This window comes from Molothrus ater, chromosome 2, assembly GCF_012460135.2.
Source record: "Molothrus ater isolate BHLD 08-10-18 breed brown headed cowbird chromosome 2, BPBGC_Mater_1.1, whole genome shotgun sequence".
NCBI classification, from domain to species: domain Eukaryota; kingdom Metazoa; phylum Chordata; class Aves; order Passeriformes; family Icteridae; genus Molothrus; species Molothrus ater.
The window spans coordinates 58,251,495-58,279,312 of NC_050479.2; the positions used below are offsets into that span (position 1 = coordinate 58,251,495).

Here is a 27,818-nt window from a genome sequence, read left to right on the forward strand (position 1 = left end):
TGACATTTTAACGTAAATGTTTATGGCGGTGTAGCTGCTTGAGAAAAACACGTCTGTCCCACTGTCACTGTCACATGCTGTTGAAGAAATAACTGCAGGATAAAGCTGTAGCTGTTCATTACATTAAAAGATGAGTTTACTCAAGGACTAAAGCGATGAATGCCTTTTACTTAATGAAATGGCTAATACATGTGCATCTTTTCTCTCCAGAGCCTGGCTAAAGAGAGGAGAATGAGTTCAAAAGAGGCAAAAAGGTTTATCAGAGACTGGCAAAAAACTGTCTCATTTCTAAAACTTTAAAACTCTAAGAGTCTTTTTTAGTTCAGGCAAGGGTTATACTTCTCTGTCTTCTTTCAGTGCCATGTTATGTCTGGGACTGGAAAAAGAGGTGCCAAAATATTGTGAAAAGCTGTTCTCATGGCATTTTCTTCTAAGACTGAGATTGCTAAAAAAATCTGACAAGAAATCCTCTTTCCAGATTTCTGCCCCAATTTTTCAGACTCGAGGGGCTTGTGTAGTCCTAATAAGCTTCAGCTAAGCCAGTGAACATTTAGATGCTCATCTCAATCAAACCGAAATTCCAAACCTTCTGAGTCTCACCCATCACCAATCTCACCCATCACATGAAAGCTGCAATTCTGTTTCCATCAATACATTTCAAATGAACATCCATGTTCTTGAAGGAAATGTCGCAGTACACCAGGTATAACAGACTAGGGAAGGACATTTCATTGATGCATTGTATATGGCACATCAATCAAGAGTTGAAAGATTAATCATCTAATCTAAATTCACTTTCCAAAGTTTACTAGCTCTTCTGGCATGCAGAGTTATGCACTATGCAAGAGATGCTTGCTTCCCTGTGAACCTAGTGACTATCTAATTTTTGACATTTTTTAGAAAGGAAAAATGCAATGAAAATTTTTCTTAATAAGCTAGAGAAATACTTACAGCCTCTTGAGGTCATGTATCACTTTAAGGTATTCAAAAACCACAGAGAGTAAGGGATTAGCAAGTATAAATAAAGACATCCAATCTGTTTACATAGCATAGGTGTAATGAGGAAAGGGTTGAAGAGGTGGAGCAGGAAGTGTCAGAAAACATATTTAACTTTCCTCTTACATATTCACAAAGCCAGGAGAAATAGAAGCATGGCAGAAAAATAGAGAAAGTAGAACAAAATAAACAAAACTATTCTCTATAAGCAGTGAAATATTAGTTGCAGTGTCAGAGATTACTTTGATATCTTAATAGATTTTTTTCCCAAAGAGAGAATAAAGTCACCCTGTCATGGGTGAAATTTTACCCTAATACTCATCTCACTCCCAAGACTTCATTTTTTCCTTTGAAACAATAACACTTACATATTTTATTTATTTCTCTAGGTTTCAACAAATTTCTAGAAATGTTACTATCAGTCTGGATCCAAAAATAGAAGAGAGCATGGAAAGTAATTAAATACTTAATACATTAAAACTTGGAGCTTTACTAATTTTTCACAATCTTTATCAAGCCAAACAAATGTGGAACTGGTTTGCTGCAATGACATCCTAACACTACTTACGTACTGAGGCTCTGTTGTTCACTGCATAATGATCTGCCTTGTAGCATGGATTTAATCATAAAATGTTTATGGTGTAAAGATATCCAAGGTTAAACTTTTTTGGTTCTATGGCTGATGACATAAAATACTGAAGAAAATTGCTGGTTTCCAATTGAATGTTCATTTTACTTATCTTTCCTAATTTCAATTATTTGTCACAGATATATTTTAGGTAGTTAGATATATTTTAGGTAGTTTAGTTGCAGGCCCTAAATTTCCAGATCATCCTAATGTACTATTATGATGTTAACAAAATTGACCAGACAAAATAAAAATATGGTGCAGAAAGAGGTAAAAAATGCACTCATGGATTATTTCTCTGTTGCCCAGGCAGTTCTACTGCTGTCTTACATCAGTTTCAGGTGGTGCCAAATCAACCACGGTTCAATTTGATTTATAATGTGCTTCTCCATCTGAGGGATATGAACTGTTTTTACTTCTTTAATGAGAGTGAATGTTTATGCTGTCATGATTTCTGTTGTCTATGGAGAATTTTAGCAACATCTTTTGTTTGCAAGGAGCAAATAAAAGCAGTGCATCAAAACAAGTTTTGTATTTTCCACGTCTGCTTAGGGAAACGACAGGTTCTACCCCCTAGAAAGCAGCATTCTGATAGTTGCTGTAAGTGACTTGCAGTAACACTAGACCAGATTGTCTTTCTTCCTCATCTATTTCAACTCTCCTATTTTATTTATACCTAATTTATTACACACTGATTACAACTTCAGTGAAATAAGACATGAAAGAAGACAGTATTTTTTATGAACCACAAAAGAGCAACATATCAAGGAATGCTTAATGATGAAACAATAGTAATATAGCTGTACAGAATTAAGTATTTATGCAGCTGAAATATATGCTTGTAACACATTAATCGAATGCGTGGCCTGTCCTGGCTTAGGGCAAATTTGGAGGAGAATTTCCAAAGGGGGGCCCCTCCCGTAAGCAAACCCACATGGCCCCTCCTCCCAACCGGATCGGGAAGGATTCCTCGGAGAGGAGTGGAAAGAACCTGTTTATTTAATAGGCACAGCACCCCCCAGCACACAAAATGAACAATACCGGATGACACCGCTCTGAAAAGAGATGACAAATTCAGAAAGTCTCTCTTGGGGGGTGGTCGCTCTGTTCTCAGTCCCTCTGGCGCTGGGGCAGCTGCTGCAGGCCGCAAGGTGCAGACTCTCGGTGTTCCCAGGCCGCAGTCCGGAGCAGGTTTGAAATGGTCAGAAAAAGGAAAGGAGAAACAGTCCAGGAAGAAATTGGACAGTTTAGCTGAACTAGCTAAAGAGCAAAAGCAAGCAGAAGTGAAGCAAGCAAGACCGAGAGAGAGCAAAGCGAAAGCAAAAGCAGAAAAAGCAAAAGCTGCAGTCTCTGTGTCCCGCCCGGCTGATAAGGAAACCAAAACAAAACTTTCCCTCTCAGAGCCGGTCTTAAAGGTACAGAACATAATATCCAACATTAACAGAACACATGAATGGGGATACAAGCATCATAACGTCACCCCAGGACATTGCCATTTATGAACCAATAAATCCCAAGTTTCAACTTATAGAACACATCCTATTTCTGCAAGGCTACCAAACCACACCAGTGTTATATAGGTGTTACACTGCTAGTAACTTTTGATTTAGAATTTAGAATAGAAATCAACTTAAATTTGATTTTTTTTTTCTCATACACAGAAGCGTAGTAAAACCTGTGCACACAAACCCCTAATATTAAAAAGAAAAAAAAAAAGGAAAAGAAAAAAGTTGCATTTCCTCTGTAAACTGAGTAGGGTTACAGCCACATTCCATCCCAGTACCGAGAGAATTCTTGTTAAAGATTATGAATTGTAATACATAAATCAAGAAACATTTTAAAATATGAGAAAATATCTATAGCCTTATTGGCCACCATAAGTCACCATTAAGGCTCACACTAACAAAAGCCTGGGGGTTTATCTTTCTGTCACCTTCTCTTCCTCTGTCACATCCTTTCAATCAACTTTACCCACACAGATGCCAGAATGAGTATATTTACCTGGTAAGAGTATAAAGCCCTTATTTGCTAACTGATACACAGGTGTGACAGGCAGGAAAAACAAGCTATTAGGCTAAATGTTGATGCCATCCCCTATTCCTCTGACGAGACACTGCAGTCCTTTTTGGTGAGGAAGCCAATGGTTCAAACAGGTTGATCCATTTTGTGGGTGAGATGCCCTTCTTCTGCTTCCCATAGGATTTTAACAGTTTCCTGTCCAGAGTTTTTTTATTTTGAATCTTAGAGCTACTATTATTATAATTTAAATATTTGCTGTTACTATCTAAACTCTCTCATCTTTATCTGTGATTTTTGCTTCTGTTATTTTGCACTGCCCTAGCTTGAATGTTTCCTTTCTGCTTTTTCCTCATCTCTGTCTTATCAGAAGTCTAAGCTGGAGTTAGACAGCTGTACTGTGTCCAAACCAGAATTTGGATCACAGACAGCTGAAAACCTGGAAGGAGGATTAGAGGATAAGCATACTTGCTTCAGATGGTGAAGATGAGTTGCCAACAAACAGAACTCAACTTGTGGTAGTTCCAGTTGTCTGATAACAACAACTCTGTTGGAAAAGAAATTGTTTTACTTCCTCCAGTATTTATTATTTTTTTAGAAATACTACTCACTGGCTAAGCCCATTACTTGTGCCATTTCTTTCGTGTTGTGAAGTAAGAAAATAATGATGCAAAAGGCCAGCTTGTGTTACAGCAGCTCCACAGAACAAAGAATACAGGACATTTGGTGCCAGTCTTGCCATGACTCATCACAAAGGAAGGCATATGAACAGATCTATTACAAATAGATATGATTAAGCAGGGCAGGAACAAATGTGAGAAATAATGAGGCAAATTATGTTAAAATTATACATCCCAATATTTTGCAGTAGCTTAAGGAAGAAAATTTCTTATTTTCTTCATAGCTCATGAAGAAAATTATTTATTTTAAATTCCTATTTTTATTTTTTTATATTCCCATTAGTTCTTTAGTATATAAATCTTATCAATTTAAAACAGTATTATGCCCTAATAAAAATATGGAGCTAAATTTGTTCTAAGTCTTACCATCCACAGGTAATCTTTGAATAACTCATTTCATTTGTTCTCTTTGTAGAATGTGATAAAGTTTATACTTCATAAAAAAATATTTTCCTTTGGTACAACTTGTTCTTTTACAATTAAATTCTCTTTTCTGTTACTTCTCTATCCTTTTAGGGCCTCTCCTTCTCATAAAATACTTCATAAACCAGGCTGTAAAGAGCCTCTTGTAGTCAGTAGGGTTGCCCTGAAAGGTTGTGGAGTCTCCTTCACTGGAGATACTCAAAGCCCCTCTGGACAAAATCCTGAGTAACACTCCCAGGGATGCTGCCTGAACAGGGGAGGTTGGACTAAATGACCTCCAGTGGTACCTTCCAACCTTACTCATTTTGTGATTCTGCAAAAAGACTGGGAAGGGGGCATCCTGTGCTTGTAGCTGTCACAGGTCCTGTGATGATACATGCATACCTCATTTCTTTCTCTGGCTGTGCATTTTTTCCCCTCTCCTTGGTTTAGACATGAGATTCCTCATAATGGAGACCAATTATTATTACGTAGCTGAGTTCCCATTGCACTCAGAAATAAACAAATACCTTTTTGCTTTTCAAGAACCCGAGTGTCCAGGTAGACTAAGGCATTAAAAGGACCAAGTAGTCATCTACTATTCAGTTATTCCAAACCTAGGCCCTACCAGACACAGTATTATTTTGACACATGTTGATAATAATTAAGGATACTCCTTCAGCTGCATAAACATCTTTATCTGTGTGATAAGACATAGTGAGATATATATACATAGATGAAGTGCTCAAATCCAGAAAGCACAAACAAGGAGTATGAGCTGATATTCAGCTCAGATCACACTTACTAAGAGCATTTGGCATCATGTTAGGAAATTGAAACAAAAATAATTTTCTAATATTCTATGATGCCCATTAGTTAAAAAACTGTAAGAATTGTGCAAATGTGATTCATTACTCTTAGTTGTGTGACTATGGCTTTTTTTTCATGCTTTCAAGCTTCAAATAGATAAAGCAGGAAAGTACAACCACAGTGTCATAAAGGAACCTTTGCTATTCATCCATAAAATCAGAGCTAAAATATTTTTAATTTAAAAGTAAAATTGCTCCATGTTTCCTTAAAAATAAATAAATTCCTGGAATTGTTCCAAATTGTGTTTAAATAACATAAAATTCAGTTAAGTGAAAGCAGGATTAATTTGTACTTATTTTTTTTAATTTTTTACCTATTATTTCCATATGATTTATTTTTCAAAATAAAATGCCTTGCTGTGATGCTGTCTCCTAGTCTAATGATAAGTAGTGTGTTATATATTTCAATGAAAATCACCGATTTCAATATCCCTCATTCAAAAGCTAATAAGTGGAAGACTATTTGAGGCTTCATGATTAGAAAAATGTTTTCCAAAACAGCAGTTAGAACGCTGTCAAAAAGCTCTTCCACAAAACACATTACAGAAAATCTCTGTTTCATCATTTTTGACAAATTCAGCCATACTAATGTAAACATCTCAATCCAATTGAGTAAACTGGTGGGACTGTAGATGACAACACTGAAATAATAGGAAGTATACAAAAGGAAGACTAAGACAAGTGGGTAAGAATTTACAATGGAAAGCTTGTCTCTTCCATTTTCTCTCTGTGCTTACTCGTCTCTCTCAAAGGGAGAGTAGGAGTTTGTGCAAAAAAATTAGTAAACAGCTAAAAGAAATACACTTGCAAAATATTTTAGTCAGCTTACATGCTATGAAAAAAACCACAATTTAAATACAAACTTTGCATCAGTCAGGATACTGCTATTTTTTTTTGTACAATATTCTAAATATTCTTCTAAAGCAGTTACATATTAAAAAAACCGAAACAACCTCATAAAATTAAGTTACAGGAGTTTGCGCTGCCCCCTAAATCTGCATTTTCTCTCTTCTCTTTGGGTACTGTAGAGTGGTCTGTTGAACCACTAGATAGCTGAAAGACTAAATCTCATGCATGCCTGAGTGAGAAACTTTGCACCAGCCTTAGAGTTTCTGCATTTTTCTAGGTAAGATAGAGTTGCTCCAGTTGGGAAAGGTTCATATGTGAAAAGTGAATGAAGCCAAACTGCACATTTCTTACAGGAACCTGACTAATGTTGAATAGCTTTTGGGAAAATGCTTGGTTTTATATTCCCAATTGTTGGAGGTCAAAATTTAAAAAGTGAAGTAAACTGAAGAAATATATGTTAATTAAGGCTGGTAAACACAGCATTTCTAAACATTTCAAGAAATCCCTTGATATTGCATTTAACAGCTACTTGGGGGAGTATTATTTAGATTTTCATTTTAAATTCTAGCAAAGAAGTGAAAAATGTAATACTTTAAAAATGAAAAATTATTAAAATAAAACAGACTCCCCCCACACTCTATAATGTATCATGCAAAGAAAGTTAAAATGGGGTTTATGCTCAGCCTTAAAGCCAGCATGAGCCAAGCCTTCTTCACGTGCTCCTCTGCAGTAACCTCAAGTAGCAACAAAGTGATATATTTATCAGTCAAATGTGACATTAAGCAGATTTTTCCTTTTATTTTATTTTTATTTTGTGTTTATTTTTAAAGTGATCAGTGATAAAAATGTTATTTTTCTTTAAAACTCTGTACTGAAAATATTCTTATGATAAGGGAAAAAGGAATTTGGGGATGGACTACATGGAGGAAACATGTATTTCTTCAGAACTGGATTATATTTCTTTTATTTGCATGAAGAAAGATGCACTATCACCTGAAAAAGCTTTTTAAAGTCAGACTGGGATTTCTCTGGGTCTATGAACACTATAGAAAAGATGATGACTACCTCTTCCTGAGGCTAATAAATTATTTTTAATAGTACGGACTAGAATGTAACCCTTCTTTGGAATGTAGATTCCAGGATGGCCATATTTTGGGACTCTTACTAGGAGAAATAGCAGCAAAGTACATTAGAAACAGGTTTTGCTAAGGAGAATTGCTAAGAGAAAAGTCACTCCAGATTGTTAAGGCCTTCAGTATCCAGTGAAAGAGAAATTGCTTTAAATTCACTGCTAATAAAAAATTCTGTCCTAATAAAAATGAGGAAATTGCATTCTTAGAAGTTTTAAAAAAGCACTTTTATAATCATGAAAGCACTTTTATAATCATTGTTTATTTGTTTATTTTAATGATATTTTATATTCCCTGTGCTACTTGGGCGTATCCAATTAGTGTTAAAATGAAAAGGTGTTTAGTTCAGATTTCTTCAGTATTCTAGCATATATTTAACTCAGAAACTGGAGAAGTAATTTGAAATAACGTTCATTTTCTCTGCTTTGAAATGTACAGTCACGTCCTCAGGAGTCTTGCTGCAGACTTGTAATCAGAAGAGGCATTCTAACCTGAATGCCAGAGGTGAAAACTCACAAATTCTGCAGAAGAATATGAATAGTATCTTTCCCCCTCCCCCTAGATTTCTCCCTGGACATAGAGCCACAGCTCCATCAGTGACCAGGAAATTAAGCAAAGGTTCAATCATGGACCTAAGGAGCAGGTAGTTCAGATTGTATTTGTAGTTACTGTCATTTTAAAGGAATATTGCAAATTCATGCTGAAGAAATAAAAACACAAAAGAGAATCAAGTGCAAGGGAAGAGGAAAGTAACTCAACATGCTTGATTCAAAGATATTTGGATATTATTATTATTATTATTATTATTATTATTATTATTATTATTATTATTATTATTATTATTATTATTATTATTATTATTATTGTTAATAACCATCATCACCATTATCATCAACATGGAAAACACATAGTAATATTTTTCCTGTGTTCTTATATACACATCTGTGTGAGGGCATGCACATCACATTTGCCCTTTCCTCTACAAAGGATACTGCTAGAATAATATAGAAAATTGAGCTAAGCATTATTTTTATTCTTTTTATTTTATTATCAAGTTTGTTGACAGATTGTAACTGTGGATATAAAACAATTATTTTGGGGGAGAAAAAGCTCTAGCTGAGAATGAAAAATAATTGGCATTATATATCTACAGAAAGTAATAGAGGTACTAGAAATGTAGAGCTGGGTGTGGATTTTTTTCAAAATGCATCTTTTGTCAGAAAATTCCAAATCTTCAGAAGACATTTTCCAAGTAAATGTAAGAGAGTTAAATTGATACTAAAATGAGTAGTTTTGATATGCTTTTCTGGGTGAGAAAAGGCTCCCATCGTAACAAAGTTATGAGGCATTGAAATACAGCCTATGAAAATGTGGTTCATGTTCTTTGCTGTTTGATTGGAAAAGTCTTGCACCTTTTCCTTTGCAGTGCATAAACTTATTTTAGCCATGACCATACTGGCCATGTCAAATTTTCCTGCTTGTTTTCACTTTGGCTCCAAAAACTTTAATTTCTCTAGCTGAGAAAGCCATCCCAGCAGGCTTCATTGAAAGCAGTGCACTTCCTGATTCCAAGAAGGTGTATAAAACTTTATCCCTCCTGTCACAGTTACCTTCCTTGCATGCATGTTGTAGTTCTTGTTTTCCACTTGTCACTATTGATACAACACACAGAGTCTTATATTTTGGCACCTTGGATTTTTGTAATCTGTCTTCCTTGCAACTGTTTCTGTTTCTTTAGTAGCTGACTTCATGACTTCATTGGGATTTTCCCCATATCTTCCCTGATGTGACACATTCACAGTATTTTGGGAAATTTGGGCAAGTTTCTGTTCCTTATTCTTGCCACAAAAAATTTAGGCCAGAAAACAAGCAAAAAAGCAAAAGAAAACCACTTAAAAACAAACCAAACAAACAAAAACAACAACAGAAAATCAAACTAAAACAAAAATCCCACAAACAAGCAAATAAACTTTTTCTATGCAAAACTCTGATATTATTAATGTAGGAATAGAATTTTTTTCACAATTAGCTTGGTAGTTATCTGTTACTTTGTTTTTCCAACTGTTCTATACTTAACAACTCTAATTTATTGAACTTATCTTTGAAATTGGGAAAAGGCCCAATTTCATTGGGAAAATTGGGAATTTTCCACTCCTAGCGTATTGCTGATTTCTACTAAAAATTGCTAAATGTGCTGATAATATGCATCCATAATGCAAGCTTGCTGTTTACTTGGGATGAAGGAATTTATTTTGATTAGATTTCAGGTGAAACTCAGTCATGACCCTAATGAACAAGTTCATATTTCAGAGTTGAAACCTGATCAGGTGGTAATTCAAAGCTTCTGGGTTGCCTTTTTTTTTTTTTTTTTCCTGCTGTACATGCATTGCATACACATATGTGCATTCTTCCTCATTTCCCACCATCTGTCCCTCTTACAACATGTCTTAATTTTTGAGCAGACAAGGTGTGGCACGTGAATGTTTTAGGCTTTATAGCTTGAAGATATAAATTCATCCTTTAATTAGTTTCAGGAAATCTACTAGGGAAAATCACAGAATATTGAATATTCTAGTGTACCTGTCCTTCTCACTAAGTGTAATGAAAGGCTGATTTACGACTAGTAAAAAGCCCTATGTAATAGAAGAAGATCAACTCAATATGCATATTTAGTGGAAGAGGATAAATATTGCTTGGCTATTCAACAAAATTTCTACCTCTTACACTACTAAGGTTTGATTTCATCATTCATAGATCACATGGGAAAATGATTTGTGAATTCACCCTGACCAGTGGAAGACTCACACGTATTTCTCTTAAGCACTGTCATTCTCTAGTCATTTATTTCCTGCTCAACAGGAGGTTCAGAGGCGTTGCCAGCTTGCCAGCTTGATGGTCATCTCTGCAGTTCAAGGTAAATATAGAAGTGTCTGCCATTCATACCAGGAGAACAAGGTTGGCACAGTTGCTTTGCTCATCCTTCAGTTAAATTCTACTGGTAATCTCAATACAAGTGTCTACTTGTAGTCTTAGTACTATTGAATCATATTTCTAATTCAACGGTGTTACAGTAGCAAGTATATCCTATGCACAAAGCTATGCTGAAAAAATAGTCATGAGATTTTATGACATATAACTGGGATAATTTTATATTTGCAAAGATATAATTTTGAGTTTGAAAACTAAACTACCACTTTTGCTACTTCAGCTGCAGGTAGAGTTGCAAACAAAGGTGTAAAACATGATGATAAAGAGTCCATACCATGACGACTTGCTGGAGATAAAGTTCAAAGTACTTGCCACAGCATGGAAAGTAGGAGACATATGAGTAAATAGATCATCTAGAATTTGTGCAATATGACTGAGAATAACTGGATTGTTTGGGTTACTTAATGTCTTGTATGATAATGAACTTATGTTTACAAGTGGGTAATAGCTCAAAAGAAAGTAATGGAACAAGCTGATGGTATGCTAACATTTTTCCCATATTGTGAAGTGACTGACATTATTGATTGGTTCCTCTCATATTATAGCTAGATACTGTTTTAATATCTTAAATAACATTCTTACTATCTTCCTGCTGCTGCTTTCTGAAAGAGCACCAGCTGAATCAAAAGAACTGGTCTGCTTGCTCGTGTTCAGAAATAAAAGCATATAATCAAAGGTGGTCGTCTTTAGAATAATGGGAATGATAAGAAAACTATTTTCTGCTCTTAAGAAATATTAGAGAAAAGTAAACCCACAGTTTTGTGCAATGATCCTGCTATGATAATAGGAGTGTTCCTTCACTGGAGATCAGGAGTGACTGCAACTGTTTGAGTCAGTATTTATGACTTTTTACAGGTTGCTCCTTTCAGTACTTCAGTGAGAACGAAACTCTTTGCCTTTGTAGGCTAACATTATCTTGTTTCGGTACATTTCCTTTTTTCCTTAACTTTAAGCCACTGACACAGCAGGCAATTGAGCAAACTGAAAGAGAGCTGTGTGTGTTCTCTCATGTGCTTAGACAGATATTTAGTCCTTAGATCTCACAGCTGAACTATGAGACTCATTTTTTCCTCTTCTAAGAAAAACCCTTTTAGCCTAGGTAAAAGCAAAAAAAAAGAACAAAGAAAAAGAAAAAAGGAAAACAAAAAGGAAACAAAGAAAAAGGGAAACAAAGAAAAAGGAAAAAGATGAAAAGAAGAAGAAAAAGAAAAGAAAGAAAAAGAAAAGAAAGAAAAAGAAAAAGAAAAGAAAAAGAAAAAGAAAAAGAAAAAGAAAAAGAAAAAGAAAAAGAAAAAGAAAAAGAAAAAGATGGCAGCCAGTATTACTCTAGTTGACTCTATAGGTAGCTGCAATGAACAGCTACCAGTTTTTTGTTATTGGCTATGACTGAGCATTTCTTTGTGATGTGTAGTCCTGAGAAGGCCACATATAAAAAGGGAGTTTATCTCATATATTGCTGCTAGTAAAGTTTGAAAACAAGCTTCAAAAATTATTATGAATTATATATTAAAATTTTTAAGTTTAAACATAGAAGAGATGAAAGTGATAATTTTCATAAAACAATTTAATAAAAATATTTTTCACAGCACATTGTAAGACATTTATCTATTTTCTTTTCATCTTTATCATGCCAGCGATAAACAAGGCTTTCTACAAGTCTAAAGTGAGCAGTTTTGCACACCAGCAGCTGTAACAATATTCTTCATGGTGATTATCATATTTGTCCAAGTAAGAATAAATTAAAGTTATTATTCAAGGACAAATGCAAATGCAGCCAATTGAATGATTTAGGAAGTCATGAACTTCTTTCTATGTAGTGTCAAAAATCCCTGGAAATGACAATAAAAAAATATAAAAATATAAAAAAAATCCTTGCATTCTAAATTTGGAAAACCCCTTTTGGGTTTTTTTCAGAGATGTTTACACAAGTTAAAACAGAATCAGTACTGATATCATTGTTGAAATAACCAATAACACAACAGTATCTTCCTGGTTGTTCTGCATGGTTCTATTTGTCTTCTAGCCTGGCTTGTCTTCAAATAAAAATAGGTACAAGTAAATTAATAAAGACTATTCTCAAGAACCAGAAATTGGAACATATGTGGTAGAAATTCCAGAAGGAGAGTGAATGATGGCACATTTATTGCACAGTAAGAAAAGCAGGGAAGTCTTCTCCCTGCCTTCATCCTCTGTGTGTATATTGTTTTGAACATTGGTTTTGGTCAGTTTTTTTTTCTCTTGAACTAAGCATGACTAATAATCTTAGAAACTATTTTAGGCCTAACCCATATAGAATATAAGTTTTAATGAGTTGAGTAATACATCACACCTATAAAATGTGAATGAATCAGACACTTTTTTTTTTTTGCCTCTATATGTAGAAATTAAACACTTACTCTCAACAAAGATTTTGTGGAAGCTGAAATCTACTCCCTTCAAACTCTTCTGGAAGGATTTTGCTTTCCCTTTTGCCAGGCACTGAAGAGAGGCATGAACAGAAGAGAGACATTGGCTTCCTGTTCCAGCCACTTGTCCTCAGCAGTCCAAAATCAGCATGAAGAACCTTTCAGCTGTTGCTGCAATATGCTACAGAAGGTGGGATATTTCCAATATCCTTGTTTATTTCAGAGCACCATCCTGGCATGAACTTTACCAGCTACAGTATGTGTCTATGTTTCAACTTAAGCCTCCTGCTGAAATATCAAATTAACCTTAAAAAAATACCATCTTGTTAACACAGCTAAACAATGCTGATTTGTTTCCTTTGTTTGCTTCCAAATGCTTTTATATTTGCATTTATTTATTCTGTTTGTTCATTTTAAATGCTCAGTAATATAGTGGTACACAAATTGTCCAAGGTCATGGTCTGGACAGGGGAAAGACAGGCTCATCACTGGCCCCAAAAAACCTCTGTTATTCATTATATTCTGGGAAGGACACAAGGCCTATTTCCTATATTAATTAATTGCTAAACAAAAATCAGAATTCTGGATAGAGGTTCACAATGTAATGACAGCTGATCAACTAGGGTGTATCATTTGTTCTCCACAATACTTTGCTTTTTCAATACTAATGACAAAAAAAAGTCAGAAAGTCTTCATCAGCTGTTCCTTTCACAACATAAATAAAAAGGAAAGCAGAAATACATGATGAGTTTAAATTAATCTCAGTTTGCAGAGGGTATGTTTCATGATAGGTAAAACTTCATCACTTTAATCCATCTCAGAAATGATAAAATTTGAAATTATGTGTTTCTGTGGTACGTTGAACACCTCTATCCCTTTATTTAATTCAGGAGGAAAGCACAGCTCTAAGAAAATTTTTACTATGCATAAAGGAACGGATGAGGAGACTTGTTCTGGAGAGACTGATCCAAAGATTTGAAAAGCTTTGAACCTTGAAGAGCATGATATTCCTCTTGGAGAACCAAGGGCCAAGTTGATTATTTTATGGTTGGCAGACTGAAGTGGGTGAATGCAAACATACAGAAACGTGTGCATGCAGATATATGTGTATCTTCCCATAAACTTGATATGGGGGATTTGAAACGCTAGAGGGTCATGCAGACTTGTAAGAAAAGTTCTTATAAGGAAATGTATGCAATATAAAGTAACAAAATATAGTAGAGGGTTTTTGAAAAGTCTAGTGAATCTAAGGTTTATTGTCATGGCTCTTTTTAAATGCAATGAAACCAAGGCCAAACTGAACTATTATATGACAGGGCCATTTATAAATATGATTAAGTAACTCACTTGAAGTTTTTCCCTCGTAATTTCTGTGGTAACCTGTCTTAACTGATATTTTATGAAATTAATGGAAAATTAGGTTGCACAGTCAGTTCTAGAGGACCCATCCAATATATTTGACATTGCTTACCTTGTGAAAGTGAATTTAAATCTACAGGAAGGAAGCTTGTTATTGGATATATCTATTTTCTGAGTACCTTGGTTCCTGTTGTGGCTCAATTTTTATTATTTCTTTTATATATACTAAACAAATCTTCGGCAAATCAGCTGATTCAATTGAATTCTTTGGTCTTCTTCATATTTCAAAATGATGGACCCTGTCTAGAATTTTCTACTAATGTCAAAAAGAAAGCAACAAAATAATTTCAGGCACAAAGTTCTTCATTTTAGTTTTGCTCAGTCAGATCTTTTAGCATCTTAACAGTTGAAAATTATTTTAAACATGCACACAGAAATTCAAAGATTAAAACAACAGACAGAAGGGATTTTTCCCACTGCAAGCTACCACTATATGAAGTTTTATTGTTATTGCTGATAAGAGTAACAGAAGATTCTTGCAAAAATAGTCTTAATTTTAGCTTGAGATATGATAAACATATGTTTTTTCTTTGTTCCTTGTTCTATGCAGCTAACAAGTAACTGTACAAAACTGAATTTTGTAGACTGTATAGGCTACAAAGAGAGTAGTTTCCTTCTGCCCAAGTTTATAGGTGATGTTTTACACAGACAGCTAGTCAGCTAGCTTGCACACAGATGTCTACACTGTGGGTATCTATGAATCACTAATGAGTCCAACCTAAAATGGACATCTTGGATAGGATTCAACTCATTTAACTCTAAACTTCAGAAACTAAGACATCTGTGACTATCGTCATTACCTTTCTTCTCTTTTTAGTTAATGGAGATAAAAATGAAACATCTAGAGCTAGAATACTTTTATCATAAGATAAATATTTAACAAAAATCAAACTAATCACTCTCCAGAGGCCTGTAGTGAAGACAGCTTTGTTTCTGTTTTAAACATGGTGGTATTTCCATTCCAACCAGAAAGGATATTACTTAGTTCTGTACAGTTTAGCAATACTCTTGTAAAAATCCTAATGGAACCTATTGCTTTGACTTTGGTCAAAACTAAATTGTGTTGCTCTCGAAACAATATAGAAATCAGACTTTGGCTTTAAACCAGCTCTCAATTGATTTGGAATTCAAAAATTTCAATTAGAATTTTATTTAATTGATCTTTCAAAATTTTTCTTTCTGTAATTAAATCTGGGGTTTTTTTTTCTTGTTTTTACCTAGAGCTGGTAAAGCCATCACAGGACAAAGTTATGGTGATGGGCTAGTGACTTGGAACAGAAGGTCTTCTTTTTCTTAGATGATGGAATTGTCTCTGTGTTGGGGTCTCTTCATATTCAGTTACAAATTAACTGTTCCATCTCCTTCTGCCTCTTTTACTTCAGTCTGAGGAATGCAGGAATTAATCTTAATGCTTAACCTACAGAACTTGTGTTGGTAGACTTAGGATTTAGTGTTTAGTCTAAAGTGTAATTTCAGAGGGGTTATTTGTTCAGTTCCATCAACTGGGTGGGTAGAATTCAAGCCTTTACAACTCTGACAGGGCTTTGCCATTTAAAAGTTCCAGTCATATTTTCAGGTCTTATTAAAGCAGAAAAAGGAACAGTTATTGGTTCTATATGTGAGCTTTAAGGAATGTATGAGCTGCTACATAAAATGACATCTGAAACCTATCTGCTTCAATATTTTATCACTGATACTGACCTGTCCTCACTGTTTCAAAAGAAATGCAAATTCCCCTACTGTACAGTGTCTAACCCTGTGCTTTAACACTTAATAATTAGAAGCTGATAGTCTGAATTTTACGGTTCCACACACCATCCAAATTATACATCCTTTAAAAAATAAATCAACCGTATATGAAACTTTTTATATCAGTCACAGTTTTATTCAATAACTATTTATAAACTACAGAAAAGCTTGTCTTTGCCTCAGTTTTGGTCCAGTAATCCCTCAGCTTCTCTGTTTTCTGAGAATTTTATTTACTCATTTATTTTTTTTTAACCACTGGAAGGTACATTTTGTCACAAAGACCATAATTCTGGAAATCAGAACTATAGAATTTGGTTTTGCAGGCTGTTTTTCAAGACATAATGATATACATTTCCAGAGAGGAATACAAAGTATGCAATTATTTCTTTTATTTCAAAGGTTAATGATTCATCATTTCCTGGAACTCTACCTTGTTTTCCAGTCTCTGCAGTTAACCAGACTACAGCTCCACAAAAGGAGTTGATAGCTCTCTCTATGAAGGAAAAAGTGTTAGTGAAACTCAGCTTCTCACTTAGAAGCTAAAAAATTCCTCTCCTCATCATATTCTGATTAATTAAAATTCTGTTACAGAAGACATCATTACTTTGCCAATGCTAGTCTCGTGACAGTTTCATCTCAAGTTCAGTCTGAAAACATTTGAAGTAGTTGTCAAACACATTTCTGCTTTTAGATGAGTATTTCTTAATTCTTTATTTAGTGAATAAAACTTTTTACAGGTTTAGATAGGCAGTTTGTTTAATAGCTTTCTAAGGTAGATTATCTGTACCATGGTTCTCATAAGTTGATACTGGGGAAAAAACCCAATGACTGACTGGTTTCTCATTATTTTAAAATACCATATCACAACCTCGGTCATTAAATCTGCTTTACTCTAAGTCATGGCACTTTTATTCATTAGTAGCTAATTTAGAAAATATCAAAATATGGAATTGTGATTACTATTACCCTTACTGCGTACTTGACCTTTCTTTTTTAGTGAGGGTCTTCTGTCAACTTTAAGCAGAGTTATTGAAGATCAGAAAGACTACATTAATTTATCTATCTCCTGTATAGAAGATGAATCCAAAAATATTAAAACAGTTCATTAAAATATAGTGTCAAAATAGCTGTTTTAGATGTGACATTACCTTTTTTCAACTAGCAACTGTTCCTCTCTCTTTGCAGCGGAGTTAATTTTGCTTTTATTATGGCCATGGGTGCATGACTGGTTCAAAATATTGGGAAAGGGCAATGAGCCAAAATCATTATCTTCACTTGAAGTGTTTAATACCAAATGTAAATATTGGAGGGGCTTGAGTGCCCAAGCCATCCCTCAAGGCTTTATGCATCTGATTATAAATGTCCCTGCTGCACTGTCAGCTAGTCACCATCACGACTTCAGTCCAGTGTTGTCAAAGAAATAACAATCTACAGTCTTCCATTGCTTATCAGTAAAAGGACAGGGCTTAAATAACACATGGGTTGACTTCCCCTCAAATACTCCTGTATAATTGAAATTGTTATAAGGCAATTAGAAAAATCAGAAATAAAAAATAGACTTCAGGCTCTTTTAGATGCTAATTCTTCCTGTATATTTCATGCAGCATTAAAACCTTTAGTATCCACTGAGATACTGTTCATAAAATGAAAAAGTAAGCTGGTGGCTACCTTCTAAATACACTTCCAGTGGTCAGTTTTATTCTCTTGTCTGAAGAATGAAAGAAGCTAATGTCTTTTTTCCCTTCTTTACGGAACAGCAGCACCTGAGGGAGGCAGAATTTATTGCAACAATCCACTGCCAGGAATACATTAAGCACAGAGGAACAAAGGATGTATGAGTATGTTCTACATTCAGAGAGAAATGTGGAATACAAAAAAAATACAGCATTTTTCCAAAATACTATTCATTTAGATTTACATTCTTTTTCATATTAAAGTCTTGGTGGTTATTACAGGTCCCTGCTTTTCTAAACAGAGAAATTTATTTCTTGAATTATTTCCAAAGTTCTGTGAAGCAGATAATAAACTTTAAAAGAGCTACGGTGTTTGTTTCATACAAACCTAACTTATTACTGTGTGCTATTTTCAGTCTAGAATCTTGCACAGATTGTAAAGAAGTATGTAGTCTTCAGTGTAGGACAAACATTTATAATTGAGCTTTTAATCTTCAGGGACTAGGAATTTATCATTTTCAGAAATGAAGCAAAAAGACAAAGATATGTTAGACTAGTGTTTGCACTGCATAGCACATATCAGAATGCAGCTTCTTATCAATAAATCTCATGAAAAATCATATTTAACCTAAAACTGGACTACTTCAGTATTAAAATTTTATTTCAGAATTTTTTTAGGCATTTGAGTGACTTCTGAACTTAACTTGACTTTGGTTTTTATACCACTTTAAGATGTATATATATTTCGATAAAATATGATATGTCTTTTCAAATCATCAACTTCAACTTTGAGCATAATGCCTGCAAGAGAATTAATCAGACCAAGCCAAAAAATAGGTGTCATACTGCTATCTTCTCTTAGCTTTTGCAGACAAGGTATGTAACCTATAAACACCTGTTTTTTTCTAGACTAGCAACTGGAGCACAGGATGCTCAATGTGCAAATGGGATTAAACAGGCATGTTTATATATGTTGCAGATTCAATTAGTCAGTGAAGAGGAATTCTAGAGGGCAGTTCATCTGAGATGATCAATCTTATGTGGACAGGCTGAGAGCACTGGGTTTGCTCAGCCTGGAGAAAAGAATGCTCAGGGGAAACCTTATCACTCTCTACAACTGCTTGAAAGGAGATGGTAGTGAGGTGGCAGTCAGTCTCTCCTCCCAGATAATAAGCAGTAGGACAAGAGGAAATTGCCTCAAGTTGCACCAGGAGAGGTTCAGGTTTCATCATCAAAAGAATTGTCAAGCAGTGAAACAGGCTGACCAGAAAAGTGGTTGAGTTGCTGTCATTGGAGGTATTTAAAAGACATGGAGATTTGGCACTTAGGGATATATTTTAGTGGTGGATTTGGCAGTGCTGGGTTAGTAGTTGTGCTAGATGATCTTAAAAGTCTTTTCAACCAAAAGGATTCTACGACCTTAAGACTGCAGACCTTAAGGCATGTCAGAAGAGTTGCCTGTTAATGTTGCTATTTCTCTTCACCGTGTAAACAAGATGACAAAAATGTCTAGCATGACTTAGGGCAATTTCCAAATATTTAAGGTAAGCAGATGAGCTTGATAGCCAATAATACCTCTGTCTAGTTAATTTATCAATGCATAAGCACACTTTAATATTTTTATTTTCCTAATGTTTCATTTAACCAGTCAAGTAATAGAAACAATATCATGAAAGAGTAATGAGCTCAAAAAAAAAAAAGACTCAGTATCATCATCATACTTGATGATACAAGAAATGAAGTCATCATACTAAACCAAGAGAACAAGAATTATTATAGAATAATTCAAGACAATCAATTCCAAGGAATCCTGATTTATTTTTGTAAGCAATTTAGAAACTGGGAAAATAATGACAGCAAGGTTTTTCAAAGTAAAAATTTTGATTTCTTTGATCTGTATCTTGTATATTCATTGCAAGTAGAGTCAGTGTTTTAGATGGCATTTGTCTGAATGTATCAGAGGGATAAACTAATGAAACTTAACACTTATTTATTTACTTATCTGAGGAACTTGTCCGTACAATGTTAAATTCATTGCTGTGGTAAGCAAGTGCTGTTATTGTCACATTAGTGGAATTTTTCTTGCTTAGACCTACAATTATTTTGTCCCATAAAATAAGTGATCTGTGTAACAGCATTTTCAGCTAGATATTCTTTTCATATTGCTCTGAAGGAAATGCTGCAGAGGATTAAGGATTCTTTCTACCACAAAGGGTATCTGGGCTGAAAGTTTGTGTTAAAATACTGTTTCTTTGCTCACAGGCTTGAACTCAAATCACACCTCTGTCTAAAGGGAAAGGTTCCACATTGCCTTGCAAACTTCTCTTTTTATGACATTTTGGGATGGCTGACAGGAAGTTTTCAGGTTATGCTTGACATTTTGATAAGTAAAATCACATGAGTAATCTTACCTTTGCCTAACTCTTGCTGTGTTGCTTTTCTTTGCTTTTGAACTGCTCTGGAAAGGAGACAATACTCACGATATCTTTTTCATACCATGTGAAATAACACACAAGAAATTTACATTTGCTGTTCGTAAAACTGATGAATTACTATCATGACTATTTTCTTTATCTAGACTAATTTAATTACATTTCTAGATTTTACTTTCAAACCTAGAATGAAAAGAAATAAAATGGATAGCTTGAACATAGACTGATTATCTCTTCACTAATTTAAAAGTGAAGGTGAAATGGATTTATGTTCATCACACCTAAAAAAATCTAAAAAGTCATTAAAAATTCCCTTTTCCTAGACAATAAAAGGGAAGGCAGGTGGGTATTATAGTGATTTTCAGCAGCATAAAACCCTTAAGAGGATTTTAGTGGGTTTCAGGGAAGAGAGCAGCTGAATCAATGGTTTGCTACAGTTTTACTGGTTTTTATAGTACTGCAAAGACCGTGTCTCAGAAAAGACTGTCTCTGACACAGAGAGAGGTAATAGCTAAATTTGTAAGAAAAATAGCTGGAATGATGGCATGAAATTCATAAATTTTGAAATAGAGGCCTGTGACTTTGACTTTTAATTACAAGGAAACAAAGACAATTCACATACCTATAATCATCAGAATAGCTGTGAAGTCATCGTCTTTTCTCTACCAGAAACAAATTTAAAGAATCTTAATAAATATTTTAATAAATATTAATAAATTTAATATTTTAATAAATATTAATAAATATTTTCAGTGCTTTTAATAGATAAGTATTGGTGTTGAAGTGCATAGTGTGAATTGAATTAGAATATATTGTCAAAAATAGGCAAGAATTGGAAGAATAAAACTGGATGAGAATATGTGTTCTTTATTGTTGAGGTGGTACACTGAACAGAATAAAAAAATATGCTCAAGTTCCTGGAAATTAGGTGCAAGACAAGTAAGGAGGCTGTGATAGTCACTGTGACCGTTCAAGTGGCTCGGTTTTAGTGCATAATTTATGGGTGCAATTGAGCATATGAGCAGACTGAACCTTCTGTCATTAGATCAAATATGGGCTTCTCATTTCAGTCAATCAAGTTACTTCTTTATTATTTGCCTGTGATAAAAGTTTTGGTAGTGTCAGGGAAAATCCTTTAATATATTAGTAAGAAAAGAGTACACTGTGACTGGCACTGAGGGAAAAACAACCAAAAAACCACAAACAACCCTGCTCTAAATTTGAGTCACTTACCAGCTATTGTATTCAGAGAGGAGGTTCAATGCTGTAATCTTTGTGAACCTCATGAAGTTCAACAAGGCCAAGTGCAAGGTCCTGCACATGAGTCAAGGCAATCCCAAGCATAAGTACAGGCTAGCCATAGAATGGATTGACAGCAGCCCAGAAGAGGACAACTTGTTGTCCTTGACAAGAAACTCAACCTTACACGACAATGTGAACTCACAGCCCAGAAAGCCAGCATAAGAAGGATTGGATCTCTTGAAATGTGTTCAAAGGAGGCCAAAAAGATGATCAGATGACTGAAGCACCAGTCTGTGAAGACAAGCTGAGAGAGTTTGTGTTTTTCAACCTGGAGAAGAGAAGGCTCTGGGAAGACCATCAGGTACCTGAAGAGAGCTGGAGAGGGACTATTCACAAGGGCACATAGTGACAGGACAAGGAGGAATGGCTTCAAACTGAAAGAGGGTAGATTTAGATCAGATGTCAGGAAAATAATTTTACTCTTAGAGTGGTGAGACACTGGTATAGGTTGCCCAGAGAAGCTGTGGATTCTCCATCCCTGGAAATGTTCAAGGCCAGGTTAAATGGGGCTTTCAACAACCTGTTCTAGTGGAAGACACATGGCAGGGGGGTTGAAACTGGATGGTTTTTAAGGTCTCTTCCAAACCAAAGTGTTCTATGGTGATTTTGTGTGCTATTTTAGTGGCATTTGCTCTGTGTATAATGTGCATTTATTCATTTGAGTTAATAAAGGGATGTATGAAAAGAAAGAATAGCCCTTATCCCGTGCACAATAGGTTGTTTAGCATATGTTGGTCATAGAGAGATTCACTTTCTCATAAATGAATCTGGAATACTTCCCAGAATTGAATTTCCTCTCAAACATGTAACTTTGGCTGACAGTGCTGAACTCCAGGAAGAGAGTGGGATACTGCTTTTCTGTGCAATGCACATTTGGGATTCTTCATCCTCCCAAGAGATTTTTTGATTGCTGTTTGCTGTTCACTTCTGTGGAAGTAAAAAAAAAAAAAGAAAAAAGAAAGAAAAAGAAAAGTATTTTGTTCTGGAGTTTTATGACTGCAGCAGATACTGTGTCAACTTTATGTCTACATGTGTAATTCTGATATTTTTCTTGTGATGAGACATATTTGGTCAACTGTTCAAGTAGTACATGCCTAATATATTTACATAATAATTCCTAAATTAATTAAGATTGGAGAAATTAGTTAGATAGAGAGAAAATGAATAGTTTTGTGTTTGCTTGCATCTTCCATCTGTACTCTCTTCTTCTATCCTTGCGCTTTTAGTAAATGAAAACACCACAATAAATATATTAGATTTTCACTCTTCAGATTAATAAATAAAGACCACTGTTGTTAGACCTATTTCATCCCTGAGTAGACATTTCAATTTTTTTCAGGATTTTGCATTTTTGCTATACTTCATAGCATGAAAAAAAATAAAACATGAGAAGTCCTTGAAATTTCTTCTACAGACATTACTATTTTCTTTTTTAAATATTAGGGAGCAATGGATTTTCAGAGAGGGAGCAAAAATTCTGAATAGTTTAGTATTTAACATTTAATTTCTTAAATTTCATGCTAGTTGGTGTCCTCATCAGGCTCACATAACAGAGAATTTCAGAAATTAAATCTTTCCCTGGAGGAACTTCTAATATTTTCTCCTAAGATCTTTCCTGTTGAGACAGGAAGGTTGGCATTTAACTCAAGATTACTGATATCTAAATGAAGTTTTAAAAGTGCAAATGCCTATTTTACTTACAGATTCTGTTCAGGCATCTTATGTTTCTGATGAAGTTGAGTCAACACAGATTACGTAGCCTAAGAGAGCTACTCACCTGTCCCTGGCATAAGACACCTGTGTTTTGTGCTGTACAGTTTCCTAGAATCCATTTACCTTATCAAGTTCTATTTAGTCCCTTTTATGTAACATGCTAATCTTAGATGCTTTAAGGTATTCTATTTGGCTGTCAGCTGGTGCTCTAAATAATTTGACTGTGGTGTATATTCACTGAGGTATTCTCAAAGACATGCAGATATCCCAACTAACTAGCCTTTGATGAAAGGTAATGTGAAAATGGACAGGTACTAGTTGATTTATCAGACTTGAAAAAAATCCCTAAACCTTTAGGTAGTGGTTGATAGTTAGTTCCAATTTTCCCCCTTTAGATATAGAAGAAAAATGCTCCAGAATATCTTGTGACACTGGAAGTTCTTCTGAAGAAACCAATGACACAGCAGCAAAATTGCATTTCTCAGTATTCTATTTTGACGTATATGTGTAAATGTAAATAATTGCTAATAGTTTATTGTTAAAACATAAAAGGTAATATTGTCAATGTTTGTTGATATCAACTAATTATGTTAGCTTCAAGCCAAAATCATTCTGGTCACACAGCGACATATACAGACTCGTGTATATTAGCCAAAGTTTTAAGCCCTAAGTTCGGGGAAGTGTCTTTGCCTAGATGCCATTTAGATACATGAGGATGGAAATCGGGTTAGTTTGCACCACTAAGTAAAACAGGAGAACTGTGTTGGCTTCAGGCAAGTGCTGAAAACAGGAGGTTTGCCCTGAGGATATGCACTAATTTAAGCTTGCCTTCTCTGGTCAGTGGTTCACTCCCTTTCAAAAGAGTACACCCCAGAGTACAAAAAGCTACTCAAGAAATAAACTTTTTCAGATTAAGGTCATCCTTCACTCCAGGAGTTGTGAAACTCAAAACACTATTAAGGTAAGAGGGAATGAATAGTTATCAAACTGATAGATTACAAACCAGAGATTTTCTATGCAAAAAAATATCCAGGACAAATTATATCTTAAAAGTTAGACTCCGCAGTGAAACATTTGGTAGTCTTAGAATCACATTTATATGGAGAAGAGGTGAAGGTGAGAAGTACCTAAAACTGCTGTTTTGAGCATTTATAGCACAAGTTGTAAGGACATTTAAGAATACAAATATATACAAATTCCCACTTACAGACTAGGTCATGGTTATGCACAACAGATTTCATGCACCTGTATATGATGGATGGCAAGTTCAGGTCCTGAATTTCTGAGGACTGATAAAATAGCAGATCATTGTGAAAACAAATATGACAACTGACTGTTAAAATTCAGATTAACTTAGTTTACGGTCTACATTTTCTTTAAAGTATGTAGGTTATATAGTTTATATAGTATATAAACAAATAGGTTTATTTGTTTTCTTCTTTGGTGGACTTCATTGCATGAAATTTAAGCCATCCAAGCATTAGACATCCCATCTGAATTAATAATCAGGAATACTACTTAACTGCTTTCACACAGGGGCCTGCTGTCATTCATGATATCCTTGGAGGTTTTGGTATCTTACAGAAGGTATATTGTCTCAGCTCCCTGATGGTGTACTGAATATCATGTAGTATCTTGAACGATCTTAGGTAACTGTGAACAAACAGCTAATTCTGGGTCTGAATTTCTTACACACTACTAAACATAAAGTTAATAGATCAAAAGAGAGAGCCACATGCAGGAGCCCTGTCTCCTATCACAGTAAAGGATGAATTATCTTCAGAAGGTACATGTTTTTTCCCCTCTATTAATGTTAAAAGCATCTAGACTGACAATTTAGGCTAGATGAGAAACTTTTAGGAAAACAAAATTAGGCAAGAGGATGACCACAATAATTGAGAAATATTGCAAACTGTATGCAGAAGATCTACATTTCTGAAATCAAACTCATGAAAATTTGAAGTTCAGGCTTTACTCTTGTTGGCCAATAATAACAGTTCTCCACTGGAATGTTATGGTGCTCTGTTCACACTCTCTTCTGTTCACACTGTTCTCAGTGTATTTGCTCACACTGTATTTTGCCACACCTCAGGGATGCACTGTTATAAACTGGCTTGTGAAAAAAAAAAATCAGAGAGATTTTTCTTCACTGAAGTGATGAAAAAATTACATGAAGCCTCAAGGTATTTAAAAAGATAGCATATGCTTAAATACAAACTACATTTGAAAAAAAACACAACATATGAAATGAATATTCAGTAGTTTATAAAGACATTTGTATTTATTATTATTGATGTTAAAAGTGTATTTCTCTAATTATCCTTGTTCTGAAGTAGCATTCTAATTATTCTTTTAAAACTATAGGATTTACATGCTAAAAATAATTTTGGAAGTAAAAATGCATTTCTTGCAATTATTTTCCACCTTTTAGTATCTCTCCTCTGTTTAACATTAGTCTCATAACACTTCGAAAATATCTTAACTTCACTTTGTCTTTCTATGTTTTATTTATTTATAATTTTTGTAATAGACATCATGAGGTGATCTAGCATGGTTTTTTTAAGTTTGCACTTTGAACCTGTATTAAGATCGCATAGTATGCTACTGTGGAGAAATTGTAAATTAAGAATAAAACATACAGTGCATAGTAAAACAAGTTCAACAGAAAAACTGTCTCAGATTTTTGATGAAAAAGTTTACCTATGCAGTCATTGCCCTTATGTTTGATTGTCACCTTATTTTCATCAAATCAGCCACAATAAAACAGGTCCATTGCTTTTAACACCATTTATGATTTAAACAATCATATTGGAGAAAAGAATCTGTTTTTTTCTTTTGCTCAAAGAGCTCATTAATAAAAAAAGGTATATTGCAAAGGATTATCACAGCCCTGTTACACTTGGATCTGTAGCCCTGTTTTATTCGCAAATCTGTTTGTTGCCAATAGCTGGAATTTCAGTTTATTTCTTGACCTTTTCTTACCTAATGACAGAAGTTTCCAGGGGCTGTAATGGATGAAGATTTTAATTATTCTTTATTTTGACAAAGGGATGTGAGATTTGACCTTTGTTAGTAAAGTAACAATTTAAAAGTGAACAAAGGATACCGCAGAGGTTTTGTCCTCATGCCAACAGCAGCACTGAAGCAGGCCATCAGCTACATTTTATACCTTACTACAACTACATTTAAACTGGGATTCTTCTTATTTATTTATGAGGATACATTGTAATGTGTAACCATCTGGTATTTCAAATCCAGCTTTGCCTGATAATTTTCTGGTGTCTATGTCTCTGGATGGTATACTGAATTATAGGAGATCTGAAGTATGGAGATTTAACAACTCTCTAATTAAAGCTGCAGCATTTGTGCAACAGATGAAGACTATTTCAGAATAAATTAATATCAATAAAAACCAAGAAACTAGCCTGGGTGTTTTGTGGGAAGCTGCCAAAGCAGTCATGAGGGGTAGAATAATTTGCTTAGCTGCAGTGGCAATACAAAAAGTATATCTTGAGTACCAGTGTAAATTAGAAAAGGAAGTTAATGAGATGAAAAAAGCAACATAAATAGCAGGTACCTTAGGACCCTCCAACTTTTGATTAAACAGAGGCAAAGTAAATGCTTTGTGGTGAAGAACACAGACAATGTGTTAAACCTTAATGAACAAATGTACTCAGAAGAAGGGAATAAATCCAACAAATTATTTACATATGATTGGAATGAAAAAGTGAAAACTTTTTTTTTTAGTTTGAGAATGAAAAGGCACTGCAACAGATCATGATCCAAGAACTGTAGTAAGATTTCTTGCATGTTCCTTATAAAATAGATTTATCCTAGCTAAATATGGGTCATGAGGAGATAGTCTCCTTATCCAAAATTCAGTTGCCATGAATTAAGGAAAGAAGTAAGATGAAGTTTTTTCTTCTGGAATCAGAAGTTGAAAACAAGTCATTGAAGATTCTTCTCTCAAGAAAACCTCAAGAGACCAGATGGAATCAGCAAAAAAAACTTTTATTTATTTTACTTTCTTCTCTCCTACAGAAATGGAAGCATTATAATCTGCGATGGAAAAAAAGTCTGTAGATCATATATTGTTTAACATCAGCCTTCGTACAAGAAAATATTCACTTATTGAGGTAATAGCCATTTTGCTCCTTATGTAGTCTTTCATTCAATAGAAGATAAGTAACATACTCAACATAGATATTGGAGCTTCTTGCTGTTAAATTTGATGTTACAGTAACATAATTAAAGAGGGATGTGAACATTAGTACACTGTAATGTAGCGGTTTCTAGCATCCTTTACTCAATTCCATAATTGAACTATGTTTTAGTTGGTGACAGAATGAGGATTCACAGAAAAGGAGTATGAAGGAAAACAAAGGAAAAAAGACAAGAAAATGGTATACATCATGCATGAAGGTATTATAACTACAAGGAAGACCAAATTAAAAGGTTAGATCAAAGAACATTTTAAGGAAGGAAGATCTATGATTTTCATAGATTAAAGTTTTTCACAGAAGTCAAAGGCTTTGAGGCACTTCCAGAATTTTAAGATCTACTGTTC

At 34.5% G+C, this 27,818-nt stretch overlaps 1 long non-coding RNA gene across 1 annotated transcript in view; it reads right to left on the bottom strand.

Moving 5' to 3' along the window:
- Nucleotides 1–2,845, bottom strand: part of LOC118684642 (uncharacterized) — a 41,079-nt gene extending 38,234 nt beyond the window's left edge. Inside the window, exon 1 of the long non-coding RNA XR_004979883.2 lies at nt 2,666–2,845. This is a non-coding gene — a long non-coding RNA (uncharacterized LOC118684642). The remainder of the gene's footprint in view (nt 1–2,665) is intronic.
- Between the last annotated feature and the right edge of the window lie 24,973 nt (nt 2,846–27,818).